This window comes from Apium graveolens, chromosome 6 (genome assembly GCF_009905375.1).
Source record: "Apium graveolens cultivar Ventura chromosome 6, ASM990537v1, whole genome shotgun sequence".
Taxonomy (NCBI): domain Eukaryota; kingdom Viridiplantae; phylum Streptophyta; class Magnoliopsida; order Apiales; family Apiaceae; genus Apium; species Apium graveolens.
In genome coordinates this window covers 195722543-195738790 of record NC_133652.1, presented here as the reverse complement: position 1 = coordinate 195738790, position 16248 = coordinate 195722543, and positions in this window count along the sequence as shown.

Sequence of the window (16248 nt, the reverse complement as noted above, 5' to 3'; positions counted from 1 at the left end):
ACAACTAAAATACAAGTTTTAATACCTTCGCACTAATTCCCTTGTCTTATTTTTCTAACATCTTCATCCTCTTGCAGCAGACATCTTTCTAACTTCTGCTGTTTGTTAAAAGCTACTCACTTTTATCCTCATTTGTTTCTGAAAGAAATAAGAATTTACAAAGCAAGAGTGAGCCCAAAATGCACAGCAAGTATATAATTGAGTTCCAAACATCAATATCAAAGGAAAATTTCTGGACAAAATCTTTAAATAAATTTAGAAAATTCTATTTATTTGAGGGAGTTGAGCGGATAAACATTGGTCGTTACCAGCCCTTTATTATAAATCAAAAGTGACGAGCAATTCCCAGATTCATCTCCTGAATCAGGGTGTTGTCCGGTTTTGGAATCACAAAACTTTTCGAGAGAGAATGTTGTTAATGGCGATTAACAATGAATTAGAATTGACACTAGTTCACACTCATACCCTGCTGATCAGTCATGATATAGTGCAGATCTATATATCAATATATAGATCCATTCGGGTACCCAGGCACTATTGCCCAAGGGTCCGCTCCATCCCCGACCCATAGGATCCAGCTCATCATTGGCCCTCACAGTAACCATCTAGCCCATAGAGTATTTTGATGTCAAATCATTTTGATTTCAAAACAACCCAATTAAGGGTTCGCAAATAACCCAAAAAAATAGGTATTTGCTTAAGAGAGCAATCGACAATATAGGAATAATAATGAAAGAAGCTAGAATTATTAAAAGTAATTTTAGCGATATATAAAACAGTTAACTATTCTGAACTTAGAATAGGAGTGAAGTATTTGCAGTATGTTACGAGAAAAGTAAGGAATACTTGCCTTGATAAGCTTTAATCACTATTACTGGTTGACTTTGGTTGGAATTGATCGTTCGGCTTTATCGTCAAACCACTACTATATTCTGGATACAATCCTATCATTCATGTCCTTCGATTGGAATCTTGTTAAGTCTGACAATTGACCACTAGGCTATTCTTTATCCGACGTCACTCCTCGGGTCTTCCGACTAGGACCTATAGGGTTGAAATACCCTAGTTCAGATAATCGCCTAGCTTGACATAATATCATTATCACTTCTACCCATGCGATTTCATAACTTAACTCGTATGCATATGTATTATTGAAATACACATAACAATTATGCTTCACATCTTCGAAACTCGGTTCGGTATTTATTTTGGGGAGGTATGTACACCCGTCATTTTGGAAAATAGGGTGATCGAGTATTTATAAAATATTTTGTCATGACACGTAATTTGGTTTCGTATGATATAATTATATATATATATATATATCCTCGTTCGACGTCTTCGATAATTGCGGGTTACGTTCCAGTATTTTCGGAATTAATTTCCCAAAAATCGGGCGTCTCCTTTGCTTATCGTCCTAACCGTCAAAATAATTCGACGTCAAATCACAACAACAACAGCAACACAATCCAATTCACCAATCCCAACCACAGATACGAATTCAATTATTAATTATTATTATTCATTTTCATTTCGAAACTAACCCCACGAACTAATTTATTTAATTTATAAACGTAGGACTCAGATAAAAATCATCACCGTCCACCGTCGGCTCTCCGAGGCTCATCGCCGACGGCGGTAAAATTTATTGGTGCCCGAAAATATTCGGGTGTCCGAATAAATTTCACCTATTAATTAAAAATTATTTCCCGTACGGATAATAATTTAATATCACGAATTTTCAATCAACAATTTCCTGCAGAAAATGAAACAGTTAAAATAGAAAAATAACATCAGGAACAATCAAACCGAAATAAAAAAAAACAAAAAGCACAGAAACACGCGCCTACGCGCTGTGCAGGGCCACCGCACCTCTCGGAATTTCCGAGAGGTAGCAACCAAAGAAACAATCAACCAGCACTACACAACCCAACTGATATACACGCATATACATACATAAGTATACATGCATACCAAGGAGCCACCAAGCCGATTATCGGCAACTCGCCGTAAAACAACCGGAAGAACAGCAACAGAGAACAGAGAGGGGAAAAACGGGGAGAAACTGGGAGGAAAAAGAAGAAAACGTGGAAGTGGGGAGAGAACCAGAAGATAAACGAAGAGAGAGACGAGAGTTGAGAGAGATTGAGTTATAGAGATTGACACAAAGAGAGACGATCGATAGACACAGGGAAGAGAGAGACAATATCGAGTTAATAAAAGGGTAAGGATGGGAGTAATAATCTGAATATTTATCCTAGAACTTGAAATTTGGTATCGCAATTTATCAGTTTAACAAGAAATTAGCGGGTAAAATAAATTATAAAATTTACCCAAACAAATTATAAAATTCCCAAAATATCTTAAAATTAATAAAATGAAATTGCCATGATTTAATACTCATTTCTTAAATGCACCAAATGTCTGTATTTAACGAATTACCGAATAAAGATGTGGTTGAATAAAATCCAGAAAGTTCCCAGAATAATTTTAAAATTCCCAGAATATTATAAACTACATAAAATATGAATTTCGTAATTTTTGAAGAATTTCAGAATTAAATACAGATTTTATAATTAAATAAAATCAGAAAATTATTTAGAGATAAATAATTAATAAAATATTGATTTCTAAAGTTAAACTCCTAAAAATAATAAATAAAATTATAAAGCAACAAAAATAATTTTAGAAATAATTTAAGCATTTATGAGAATAAATATTCAATAAAATCACTTTAAAAACAAAATAAATTTATACATCTCAATAATTAATTATAAAAGAAATTTTCGTACTTAACAATCACCCAAAATTAACAATAGGTGACATACAGCTAACTGAACCATCACATATTTTATTTATTTAATAATTCCATAACTACATTTACATATCGGATCCGAAAATAGGTTACTTAACGGTTAAGTAACTATACAATGATACAACTTTAATACTAGATTTGGATAGTTATCAAAACAGAGCCTCTTATAAAACACTTTATACAAAAATAAGATGATATAACCTCGCCTTTCGAGAATACGGGTTTTATCGACCTATAAAATGATTAGCGTATCGAAAATTTTATGTCGGGACTTGTACAGGTCAAACCGTATTCCAGATCGAAAAAGTCAAAACATGGAAAGTGTTCAGAATTATCAGATTAGATTAGGAAGGAGTTTCGGAAGAGTTTCAGGTTGTAAAAACGCAAAAACGGTCGAAGTGGGACGATTTCTGATTCTAAAAAGTAATTTTATAATTACGTAAAAATAATCATTATTAATTCTATAAATCCTTATAAAATCACATAATAATCCAAAAATTGCCACAAAATACTAAAATTATCTAAATTTGATTATGGATAATTACAAATTAAAATATCCAAATTTTATCATGTATAAACACCCAAACACCAATATCAATCATCAAATAATTCACCAAAAATTCATATAATAATAACATGATAATTATTTAATAATAAAAATAATTTCACGATATTTCCTGGATATTACATCCTTCCCCCTTATAAAGATTCTGTCCTCAGAATCATGCTAAGGAATAGACAATGATATTTTTCGAGTATCTCACTTAGAATTTCTCAGAATTCATCACTTCAATAACTACTCAACAATCTTTAGCCTGATTTTTCCATGTCTCTTTTTGTTCGATTAGCCTGACCTATGATCATTTTCAATCGTATTCGGGAAACTTTAATCGATCTCCTGTACATTTCATCCATCTGCGAATCATATATTGACTTCTGGTGTCTTCGGTTTTTAAATATCTTAAGTCCATTCTAAAATTTAAAATTAAAGAGAAAATCTCGACAATTGTATTTTAGTTCTCTGACGTTTTGTCACATATAACATTCCTTCTTTTCTTCACGCCACATTACCCGATCTTCTATCTTTATGTCTAGTATCATATTCTTGGAGTAACCTAAATTTCCCGAATTGCCACAATTTAACCAACCCTTATCTCTTACTTCTGCCTTATTTGTGCCTTTCTACTCATGAATGGTATCACTTATTTCGGTTCATCCCGGTTCATAGTGTTTCCCACACTTCTGCCAACATATTAATCAGATCGATTAATCATAATTTATGTAACGCCCCCAAATCCGGGGTCAGAGGATTTGGTCGTCACTATGAAACCTCAATCCAAATCAACCTATTTAGTCAATAAACAAATGCCAGTGGAAGATATTTATCACTTATGACCCCAAACTAATCCAAGATCTTTTAAGTTTACAGTTCTAGAAACAAGATATCCAAATTCCACAAATACATTTCTCACTTTCTTTTAAAACTTTTTTTTTTCAAAAATTTCCAAACTCAAAACTAACCCCTCTAGTATAACTTCGAAAAGAAGTATACCAGGTGTAACACCCCAAATCCGGGGTCGGGGATCCGGGTTGTCATGAGTTCTATTTCCCTTAATAATACTTAATCTTAACAGTCAACCAACTACTGCGTACTGTGACCCCACAATATACACACACACCACAAGTTATAGTCTCAGAGATGAATACCAAAAATAACACAAGTCATTTTATTCCACAATTATAAGCCATTTCACCTTAAAAAGGATTTCTGAATAAATTTACATATTCTTTGCCATTATTACAATTCATAAATATACATAAGTCTGGTACATCAATAGTTGAAAGCCTAGCCTATTGGTAGCTCCTACCTCAGCTACGGTGGCATCAACGCTTCCAGAAAACTGCGGAACGTTTCCTATCCGCTCACGAATTGTGAGCTTGGTCCTGTTCATCTTGTCTATCTGTTGTTGTGTGATGAAAGAAGAAAGCAAGGGTGAGTAACAAGCCCACCGAAATAATATGTATAATAATTAACAATATATGAGCATTCTCATAGTACTCATGAAAGTCTTGGTCAAGAAGAAATGAACCAAATTGATATCTTAACGCGACCAAGTCGCAAAATATTCAGTATATATACTTTTCATAATCTTTGAAATCCTCTAACATGTATAATATACACAGAGTTCCAGTTTATAACTGTATAAAAATATCGTTGCAAGGTGATCTTATATATCTAACCTTGTCTCAACGTTTTTCTGAAAATCTTTGACATGCATAAGATAATCATTTACTAGATATAAGTTCAAAAGATGAAGTTACAAGATACTCCAATATACTTATATCTTTTCCGGATACTACTTGAACTAACACTGTTCAAGGTATCATCAGTTTCAAAATTTCATCACATAAATGAGACTACAAGAAAAGGTTTGAATAGATTCAATCTTTGAAATATCATTCAAAAGAAATGAAGTTACGAGATACTTTATTTAGTCCCGATATATATATCCACATATATATCTCTTATACATTTCCTGGAAACCTCTGTTATGTAAAGTATGAAAAGAGTTTGTAATATCCAATGAATTTTGGAAAGGAAAATTTTTTTGGCATAAACCCGATATCTTGTTGATCAGGCAAAGATACCAATAAGTAACCTTTTCTACTGTAGATGGATGAATTCCTCGCCAGTCATCACCCTGGCCGCATTAGGACCTCGCGCTAGACCGTTACCTGGACACTCACGCGTGGATGGACTGTCACCCAGCCTCTTAGACCTTCATAGACCGTACCCCGGCCTGTCGCTTATGCCGACTCAATTAGATGGACTTACTTCCCGAACATTGGGCAATTAATCAAATTGTTTTCTCAAAACAGCAACCTTGTTGCGAATATAAAAAACACCACAGAGTCAGATCCCTAAGATTTTTGAGCGAATATTCAAGTCTCCTTCGAAAGGAAGATCTTAAATCTGAAAACGAGTTTTTTGGGGATCCGCTCTAACTTTTAAAATCATTTTGAAGACTCGAAAACAATTTTAAGAATGTTTGGAGTAATGCTGATTTAATGAAATAAATCAATCCCGATATATTAGAAAATATCTGAATATTATTATTTAAATAATATTCCCATAAGGATAATCCTTATAAAAATAATTAAAGTAAAAGTTTTAAAACTCATACTTGAAATGGATATTAAATAACCAAAGATATACTTATACGAAAGTATGATCTTTATTTGAATAATCGAAAATAAGTTTGATTATCGAAATATTATTCTTTAATAAAATAAAGAATATTATTGAATAAATAAGCGGAGTCATAAGTCCTCAAATGAATATTCAAAATACTATTCATTAAACAAAATAAAGCGAGTCATAAGTCCTCGAATGAATATTCAAATTAATATTCATTAAATAAAATAAACCGAGTCATAAGTTCTCGAATGAATATTCAAAGTAATATTCATTAATAAAAATAAAGTTATCGAATAAACCTTATTCGATTAATAGTTTTGAAAACTATATCTATATATATATAAATAAATATATATAATATACTCGGGAACATGGACTCCCGGTTTTAGAAAATGTTCACCTTTGGGTCCCCTATACTAAGGGTATACTCAACTACTGCTTATCTCTAGCATAGGTATTATGCAACTTATAAGCATTAGAATCAACAGATATATATCAAGATTACGAAACAGACATGCATATATACCATATCACATGCTCCAATATATCACAAGATTTGCTAATTAACCATCATGCATCTATCACAAGATAATGCATATATATATATATACATCACAACAACTGTATAAAGGGTAGAAAACTTGCCTGAGTGTTCCCGGATAGACTTAAGCTTAGAGTGGGTCAGACAACCTATGAACAACAACATAAGTCGGAATTAATCCCCGGTCGCTTAAGAAACTAGACTTTAACCAATTAGACCCCTAACGTTCGCTTTCGCGCTTAACGATTCACTTAAGTTGCTCGAGTACCCTCAGCTCCACCATTTTTAATAAATTAACCATTAAGAGTTTTAAGGCGATTCTTTCGCGAGTACCTTACCAACTGCCTAATCCACTTAACATAATTGCTTCATACCCCAATTAGTCATTTAAAGTCCTTAACCAAGGTTTCAAAGTAAGGCGAGGGGTAATGGTTCGGTCGCGAAGCGCCGTTACTTAAAACGGTCGTTTCTCCTAAAACCGTACATCGGATTCAAACGAACCACATATCAAAACGAAGCTCGTAACATGAACTATCTAATCATGTCAATGGTCAAAACCTAATAGTGAGTTTACGGGTCCTGATGTTAAGAACAAAAACAGTATAAAGTAAATCGGGCATTACGACGACTATGTTTACGCGATTACCAAATTTTAAATGACCCCAAACAACCACCATTCAACTCACAATCAACAATACAACCAACCCTCATCCAAATCTTACTACATCAGTCCCCAAACTTCAAGATTTTCCAATTTATACAACCCCGCACATGAACTACTAGCTATACTTAAGTTTCATTAACTATAAACAAGATTTCAACATCCAAATCACTACAAATCTAATCCAAACCTTAAACACACAAGCATCATGCTTCTCATTTACTATAACCATCAAAACCATCTTAGTACTCAAAGTAAAGTTAGGGTTTGGAGGTGTTATACCTTCCTTGGAGTGATTAGAGTAGCTAGGAAGCCTTGAGAAGCCTTGAGATAGCTTAGGAATGCTTGGATCTTAAAGGAAATCAAAGAAAATAAAGTTAGTAATCTTGAAAACACTATTCATCAGCTTCTTCCTTGATTTATTGGAAGAGATTCATGAATAAATAGAAGCTTAAACTCCTAGGATATGCTTATCTAATCATAAGGGACCTTGGGTAATTACCTTGTAAATTAACAAAGCTAGAAACTTGATTTTTGGAATTTTTCTCCTTGAAAAAATGAAAAAGCCGTGAGCTATGCGTTCTTGGGAGAGTATTTGCTTTGTTGAATGTTTTTGTGGTGGAAAATGAAGTGAATGGGATATTTGGATGATTTGTTGGTTGTTTAAAGTGAGTGGAGTATGACTAAGCATGACATCATCTTGGTGACTTCATCTCTTGCCACTTGTCATCACTTGGTGGTGGAAGCATCTTCTTATGCTAATCCTTGCTTAATTGTTTGGTTAATGACCGCTTATCTGTTATACGATTCGCTTAATTTTCGTTCTCGTTTATCGTTTGAGGGATCATACCCGGGATCTTATTACTTGGGTTCCCCTAAACCTTTCTCAATATATTATATTTCTTATATGATCATCTCTTATAATCCTTGAATTTAAATCCTTTTTATCCTGTTACCTTATTCTCAATTCTTTCGGTATCTGGTGGATTTTCGGGAAAAAAATCAAAGTGTTCGAATTTGGATTCTGACGATCTTTACATACACTTATATACCATATAGAGTACTAATAAGATTTCATAATAACAATAAAAGAACCTCTACAAAGTGTGGTATGAAAAGTTTTCTTATTCAGCATAATCAGCAAAATCACTATTCATAAGGGGTTCAAAAAAATTCCAAAAATTGGGGTTATTACACCAGGCCCAACTATAAAATAACACAATTATAATATAATATAAACAACTTTACATAACAGAAGTTACACTAGTTCGCAAATCCTGGACCAACCACCTTCCAGAAGCTTCTTCTTTGCTTCCTTGAATTATGCGGCTAAACAACACAAGCTAATTGTTATTCCCTAACAATGCAACAAGAATTACAGAAGGGAGGATGAATGGAATTCTTGAACCTTTTTAAAAAAAAATATAAAATGTTCTATCTTAATAATATATAAGTGTTTGATCTGCAAAGTGCGGAATAAGAAGTTAGTAAAATCAAAACACAAGTAATTAAAAACACAAGTTTTTAAAAACTCTCTGGTGGATTTGAATGTATTCACCAAAGATATATATTATATCAAGAGAACTCTGTGTAGAAATATTAGCTCACAGCTACTTACAAATATGAACAACTAAGTTTACAAAGAAATGCTAATGATGTAGCTTACAATTGTTTATCTGAGATAATGTTCTTAGTCTTGTTCTTGTTGTTCTATTTGCTACTTCTTGGTTTATATAACACCAAGATTACAAAGTAATAAGATAAGATAATAAAACAAAACCTATCAAGTCTAATACTATGCTGCTTCATTACTCTATTCCAGCATCTTTGAATATCTTCAGAATAGCATGGAAATGGCAATGCTTCTTTGTTCTCTAAAACCCAGTTGAATAGGCTTCCACATTCCTTTTGCATACACTCGACGCATGTGACTGTGTTGTCACTGTCAACAGATGTTTGAATTGATTATCCGTAGGGTACATGATCATCCGTCGGGTTGCCTTGTTGATCATCTGTCGAGTGACATTGTTGTTTATCCGTCGGGTAGCTATCTGGTACTTGACTTCATTTCATTTATGCAGAATTAAAAGACATCATCTATGTATAATTAATCAACCTATTTAGCATATCTAATTAAAGTCAACATGACTTGAGTGCTAATACAGAATCTAAACAAGGTGTATGTAGAAATGTGCTACAGACTCATTATTACACAAGCTACTCACTTGATGGATAATTAATCATCATCCGTCGGGACTATACTCCTTATCCGTCGAGTGCCACATTTTTCAATAAGTAAAATCTACTAAGGTGTTTTGTTAATAAAATCATCAAGTTCACAACATATCCACAACAATCTCCCCCAATTTATGTCTACTGGAATTGTAGCCATAAATTAAGAGAAACTTAATGATAACAAAACACCCTAAAAATACAACTTTAAAAGTAAGTAGATAAAACTGTAAAGTGCTTCAAATAACAAAATGCACAAAGATTAGCTCACCGTCATTTTCAATGTGCTCCTCTAGCCTGAGTAGATTAATCTAATTCCTTGAAGATCTGGATCTCTTTCCAAGCTTTCTATTATTTTCTTCTATCTGATTTTGGAGCTGTCTGTGGAATTCCAGTTCATCAGATTTTAAGAGATTTAGCTTTTCTTGCATTTCCAAAAGAGTCTCATTGCTAGAGATGCTCAATTGGTCTTCTAATCTGAAAAATCTTCTAACTCCTTTGTCATCCATGAACTCCATCAGCCAGTGTGGCCTTAGATGCACTCTACTCCCTGTGTAAGGAATAGTTAGAGTCTTTGGGAGTGCATCTTTAGCTCTAATACTCCTCAGTTCTTCAATCTTCTTTAGATCAAGTCTTCTTGCAGTTACATTGAATCCAAAGTTCTTCTTGAATGATGAATAAACCTTTATCAGCACATATTGGCTTTCTTGAAGGATCCTGTGAAGTGGCCATTGAATCTCCTTTCCTCCCTTGTACTTGAAAACTAACCTTTCAGGTAGATTTCTGTAGGCATCAATCCCTCTAACTTCTTCCAGTTCATCTAGATAGAGGTTTAGATAAGAGAATTCCTTGATGTCACATAAGTACATGTAATCTCCCTTGTTGACTTTGGATTGAGCTTTGATTAGAGATTTGGATTTGAGAGGTGACCACTTCACTTTCTTGACTGGTATTGACTTTGTTCTCTTTGGCTTGTTAAGGATTGGCAAATTGAAGTCAGGAATTGGTAGACTTTCCCAGTCTATTGGTTCATCCTTAGGCACAATAGGTTCACCATGAATGTTCCAGTTGAAAGGAATATGTCCTAAGTCCAATCATGTATTAGGATTTAGGAATAACTTTTATGTAATCTCTTTTGATTTCATTGATATTAATAAAAGACTTGTTTTGTTTTTATTACGGGCTCTATCTATTTAAGTGTTTAAATAAGATATACCATAGTTTAGAGTAAAGCTTTTTATGGATTATGATGAGATCATAATAGTGAGACCTAAAAAGATGATAACTCTAAACTTAAATAGTTCCTGGTCATAGGATTACTAACTGGTAATTAATGATCCGCAAAGATCGGTACATACTATGCTTGCTTCATTATGAAGTGATAGGGATAAATAAATCCTGATTTTATTAATAATGGGCTGCTGGACCCAATAATAAGATGTATAATATTCAGACCAGAAAGGTTAAGCCTGACGGACTAGATCAGGCCTGGTGGAATAAAAAAAAAGCCCAAAAAGCCCTGATTATTAATTAATTTCGTAATTAATTAATAAGGGAAGAATCAGATGTTGAAAAGAGTCCCGATGAGGATATAAGTCCTTAGAGATTAGCCTCAAGGGGACCTAAAAGGATAAGGAATCAGCTTCCTACTTCCTAGGACTCCTAAGTCTATCCTAATTCAGAGGCTTATCCACCAAGTCTCCTATACCAAGTCCAATTCTAGGACTCCCACATCTATATAAGGGGTCTCACCCCCACCAATCAGAACTACGTTTTTTGACTTGATCCTTGGCAATCAGCAAGGTACGTAGGCATCTTGTTAAGGCAGATTGAGTCACGAAACACAAGAGCAGTCAAATCGAGTCTCGAAGCTCACGTTCCTTAGTATTAAATACAGCAATTATATATAGTAGTTTTAATCCATAACATTTGGCGCCGTCTGTGGGAAATACGCAACAACAACCATGGCGAGAACACGGAGAACAACCAGCACTCTGGAGGAGGGAACACCATCAGGGACAACCCAGGTGATTTCATCAACCGTGGAGGTTCCTCCCCATTCAACTTATGCATCTACTCAGGGGGAAGCCCAGACAGGGGCAACTCATCCTCAGCCACAAGGGACAACTCCCCCGATTATTCAAGGTACGAATCCTCAAGTTCAACAAATACATATACCTGTGAATTCTCGACCCGTCGGGTATGAATATTCAACTATTGTTACTACTAACCCCCCTTATGGGATGCCCCTTCACCCTGAGGTTGGAGGAAGTGGATATGCTGGGCGAAGCGAAGCACGAGGGCGGTCGCCCCCCTATATACGAGGTTTGGATCCTATCCCTGAGGATCGGGAATTTTCTGGTCCATACACTGAGAGAGACTCCGAATCTTCGGATGATGAAGTGGCCCCGAGAAGGAGGCGTCCTGGAAAAGAGCCAATGGCCGATGGAAGGCAACGCCCCCAAAGCACCCCAGGGGCGAATCCCCAAGAAGTGCAGGAAAAGATCAGGGCTCATGAGGCTGAAATCCAAAGGCTGAGGCGTGATTTGGAGGCTTACCAAGCCACCAGATCCCACATACCTCCTAGGGGGAGAAATCCTCCTCCTATCATAGACCTGGATGGTCCGGTAAGAAGAAGGGCTGCTGTCCCAAGAACTGATCCAAGCAATCTCCTTCCCCTTGGAGATCCTGATGATCCAACTCCACCCTTCACAGAAGAGATAATGAATGCCCATATCTCAAGAAAATTTAAGATGCCCACTATCAAAGCCTATGATGGCACGGGAGACCCCGCTAATCATGTTAGGACATTCTCTAATGCACTGCTGCTGCAACCCGTGAATGATGCTATAAAATGTCGGGCCTTCCCTCAAACCCTGTCGGGTATGGCTCAAAGATGGTACAGTCGCCTACCCCCAAATTCTATTGGATCATTCAGAGAATTAAGTCAGGCTTTTATTAAGCAATTCATCAGTGGAAGAGTCCATGAGAAAAGTTCAGCATCTCTTATGAGTCTTGTACAGGGAGCTAAAGAATCCTTAAGAGATTACCTAAATCGTTTTACAAAGGAGGCTTTAAAAGTCCCAGACCTTGATGATAAGGTAGCCATGATAGCACTGCAACAAGGAACTAGGGATGAGTTTTTCAAGATGTCTTTGGCCAAACGACCCCCTGAGAGCATGTTGCAGCTCCAAGAGAGGGCAGGGAAGTATATCAAGGTTGAAGAGAGTATGAGGAAGACCGTAGTAAGTAATGAGCCCACTGGAGGCAAGAAACGAAAAACTGATTTGGAGTACATCGCTAAGGATAAGTATCCTAGAACTGAACAAAACCCTGATTCAACCCCCAAGAAGGGAGGACCTGGGCAAAAGTTCACTGAATACGCTAAGCTGAATGCCCCCAGAAGTCAGATTTTGATGGAGACTGAGAAAGACAGAGATATTCGCTGGCCTAAGCCCTTGAAGGCTGATCCCGCCAAGCTAGATAAGGGCAAGTATTGCAGGTTTCACAAAGATGTTGGTCATGACACCGATGAGTGTAGGCAGTTGAAAGACGAAATTGAGTTTTTGATTCGAAAAGGAAGGCTGAACAAGTATACTGGAGATGGAGGAGACAGAAACAATAATGGAAGGAAGAACTTTGAAGATCGTAGGAGGGACCAAGATGATCAGGGGCGGAATCCCCAACCTAGAGGACCAGTTATAAACACCATTTATGGAGGGCCGAGACCTCGAGGGCCTGTGATAAACACGATCTTTGGAGGTCCAACTGCTGCTGGATTATCCAAAAATTCCAGAAAGGCATATACTAGAGAAGTTATGCATATTGTTGGAGAAGCCCCGAAGAGGGCCAGGACAGAAGTAACATTGGCTTTTGATGATTCCGACCTAGAGGGTGTGAAGTTTCCCCATGACGACCCGCTGGTCATAACGCCGATAATAGGAAATAGCCCGGTTAAGAGGGTCCTTGTGGATAATGGTGCTTCTGTGGATATCTTGCTCCACGACACCTTTCTAAGGATGGGGTATAACGACTCCCAGTTGACACCAACCGACATGCCGATATATGGATTTGCTGGAGTAGAATGTCCTGTGGAAGGGATAATTAAATTACCAACCACCATAGGTACGGAGCCAAGGCAAGCAACGCAGATGCTGGATTTTGTGGTGGTAAAGGCTAGTTCAACTTATAATGCTATCATGGGGAGAACAGGGATACATGCCTTCAAGGCAGTCCCCTCTTCCTACCATTCAGTCATGAAGTTTCCCACCCGAAACGGGATTGGAGAAGAGAGGGGAGATCAAAAAATGGCTAGAAGCTGTTATGTGGCCTCTTTGAGGGCAGATGGAGTCGGGGGGCAGGTTCTTCCTATTGAAGATATGGATGTTCGAGAAAATGATGAGAATAGAGGAAGGCCAGCAGAAGAATTGGTTTCGGTTCCTTTAGATCCCAAGAATCCTGAGAGGATGACTTTCATTGGAGCTACATTAGAGGAGCCCCTTAGAGGGAAGTTAGTGAAATTTTTGCAAGAAAATAGTGATGTGTTTGCATGGTCAGCAGCTGATATGCCAGGCATAGACCCGGGGTTAATTACCCACAAGTTAAACGTGGATCCAAGCCGGAAGACAGTGAAACAAAAGAAAAGAAATTTTGCCCCGGAAAGACAAGAGGCTATAAAGCAGGAAGTGGAAAAGCTCTTAGAGGCTGGTTTCATTGAGGAGATTCAATTTCCGGAGTGGTTAGCAAACCCTGTCATGGTGAAGAAGGCTAATGGAAAGTGGAGGATGTGTATAGACTTCACCGATCTGAATGATGCATGTCCCAAAGACTGTTTTCCGCTGCCTAGAATTGATACTTTGATTGATGCCACCGCTGGACATGAGATGCTGAGTTTCATGGATGGATTTAGCGGATACAACCAGATCAAAATGCATAAGGATGACATTCCAAAGGTATCATTTATCACTGACTTTGGTGTTTATTGTTATCTTGTTATGGCGTTTGGTCTCAAGAATGCAGGAGCCACCTATCAAAGGTTGGTGAATAAAATTTTTAAGGATCTTATTGGGAAGACTATGGAAGTCTATGTTGATGACATGCTAGTCAAGAGTCTAGTAAAGACTGATCATATAACCCATTTGAGGGAAGCTTTTGAGGTCCTGAGGTACCACAAGATGATGTTGAATCCCACGAAGTGTGCTTTCGGAGTAGGATCTGGAAAATTCTTGGGGTTGATGGTCTCAAAGAGGGGAATTGAGGCTAACCCCGATAAAATAAAGGCAATCCTGGACATGGAACCCCCAAAAACTGTCAAGGATGTTCAGAAACTCACAGGAAGGGTTGCTGCGCTAGGACGATTCATCTCCAAGTCAGGAGACAAGTGCTTGTCATTCTTCAAGTCATTAAAGAACATTAAAGACTTTGTATGGAGTGAGGAAAATCAGAAGGCATTTGAAGAGTTAAAGAAGTATATGGGCCAGGCCCCGTTGTTGGCCAAGCCAGTTCTGGGTGAAGTTTTATTCTTGTACTTGGCTGTTTCAGAAAGCGCCTTGAGCGCGGTGTTGGTTAAGGAGGAACTGAAAGTCCAGAAACCCGTATACTATGTCAGCAAAATTTTGCATGGTGCTGAGTTGAATTATTCAGCCATTGAGAAATTCGCTTTAGCCTTGGTGATGGCTTCAAGAAAGCTACGTCCTTATTTTCAAGCTCACCAAATTGAAGTGCTAACAAATCAGCCACTGAGAAATATCATTCACAGTCCCAAGGCAAGTGGGAGACTAATTAAGTGGGCAATAGAGTTGGGAGAGTTCGATCTCAAGTATAAGCCACGTATGGCCATAAAAGCCCAGGCACTAGCTGACTTCGTGGTGGAATGTACCATACCCAACCAAGAAGTCGGGGGGCAGGAAGATACCACACCTCAAGACAAGGGAGTCGACAATGGGGACAAGGAGAAAGAATATTGGGTTCTCTATTTTGATGGAGCATCAAAAACAAATTCCAGTGGAGCAGGGTTGGTTTTGCAAAGCCCTGATGGATTCTTAATTGAGTATGCCATGAAGCTAGACTTCCCAACCACAAACAATGAGGCAGAGTATGAAGCCCTGATTGCTGGCCTTGGTCTAGCTGGGACACTTAGAGTCAAAAACTTAAAGGTCCGTGGAGACTCGAAGTTGATCATATCCCAGGTAAAGGGAGAATTTGAAGCAAGGGATGATACGATGGCAAAGTATGTTCGCCTAGTAAGGGCTGTGATGACCCAATTTAATGAATGCCATGTTGAACACATTCCAAGGGAAGAAAATGCTAAAGCAGATGCGCTATCAAAGTTTGCTTCATCTGAGATTGAAGAAAGTTCAGGAAGTGTGTACTTCCGTGTTTTGAAGACACGAAGCATAGATGTTAAGCTTGTGGCTCCCGTAGGCTTGGGGACGTCATGGATTGATCCCATCAAGGCTCACATTCAGACCGGTTGGTTGCCAAGCGATACAATTGAGGCACGGAAGTTAACTGTTCGAGCACTAAGGTACTCTTTGATAGATGGGATTCTATATAAAAGATCTTTCGTGGTTCCTTACTTGAGGTGTCTCAGGCCCGATGAGGCACGCTTGGCTCTTGAGGAAGTGCATGAAGGCATTTGTGGGCAACACTTGGGGGGCAGGGCCTTGGCTCATAAGATAACTCGTTTAGGCTTCTATTGGCCAGAAATGATGGCTGATGCCAAAGAATATGTAAAGAAGTGTGATCGTTGTCAGAAGCATGCACCAGTCGCCAGACAACCCCCCGAGATGCTGACCTCT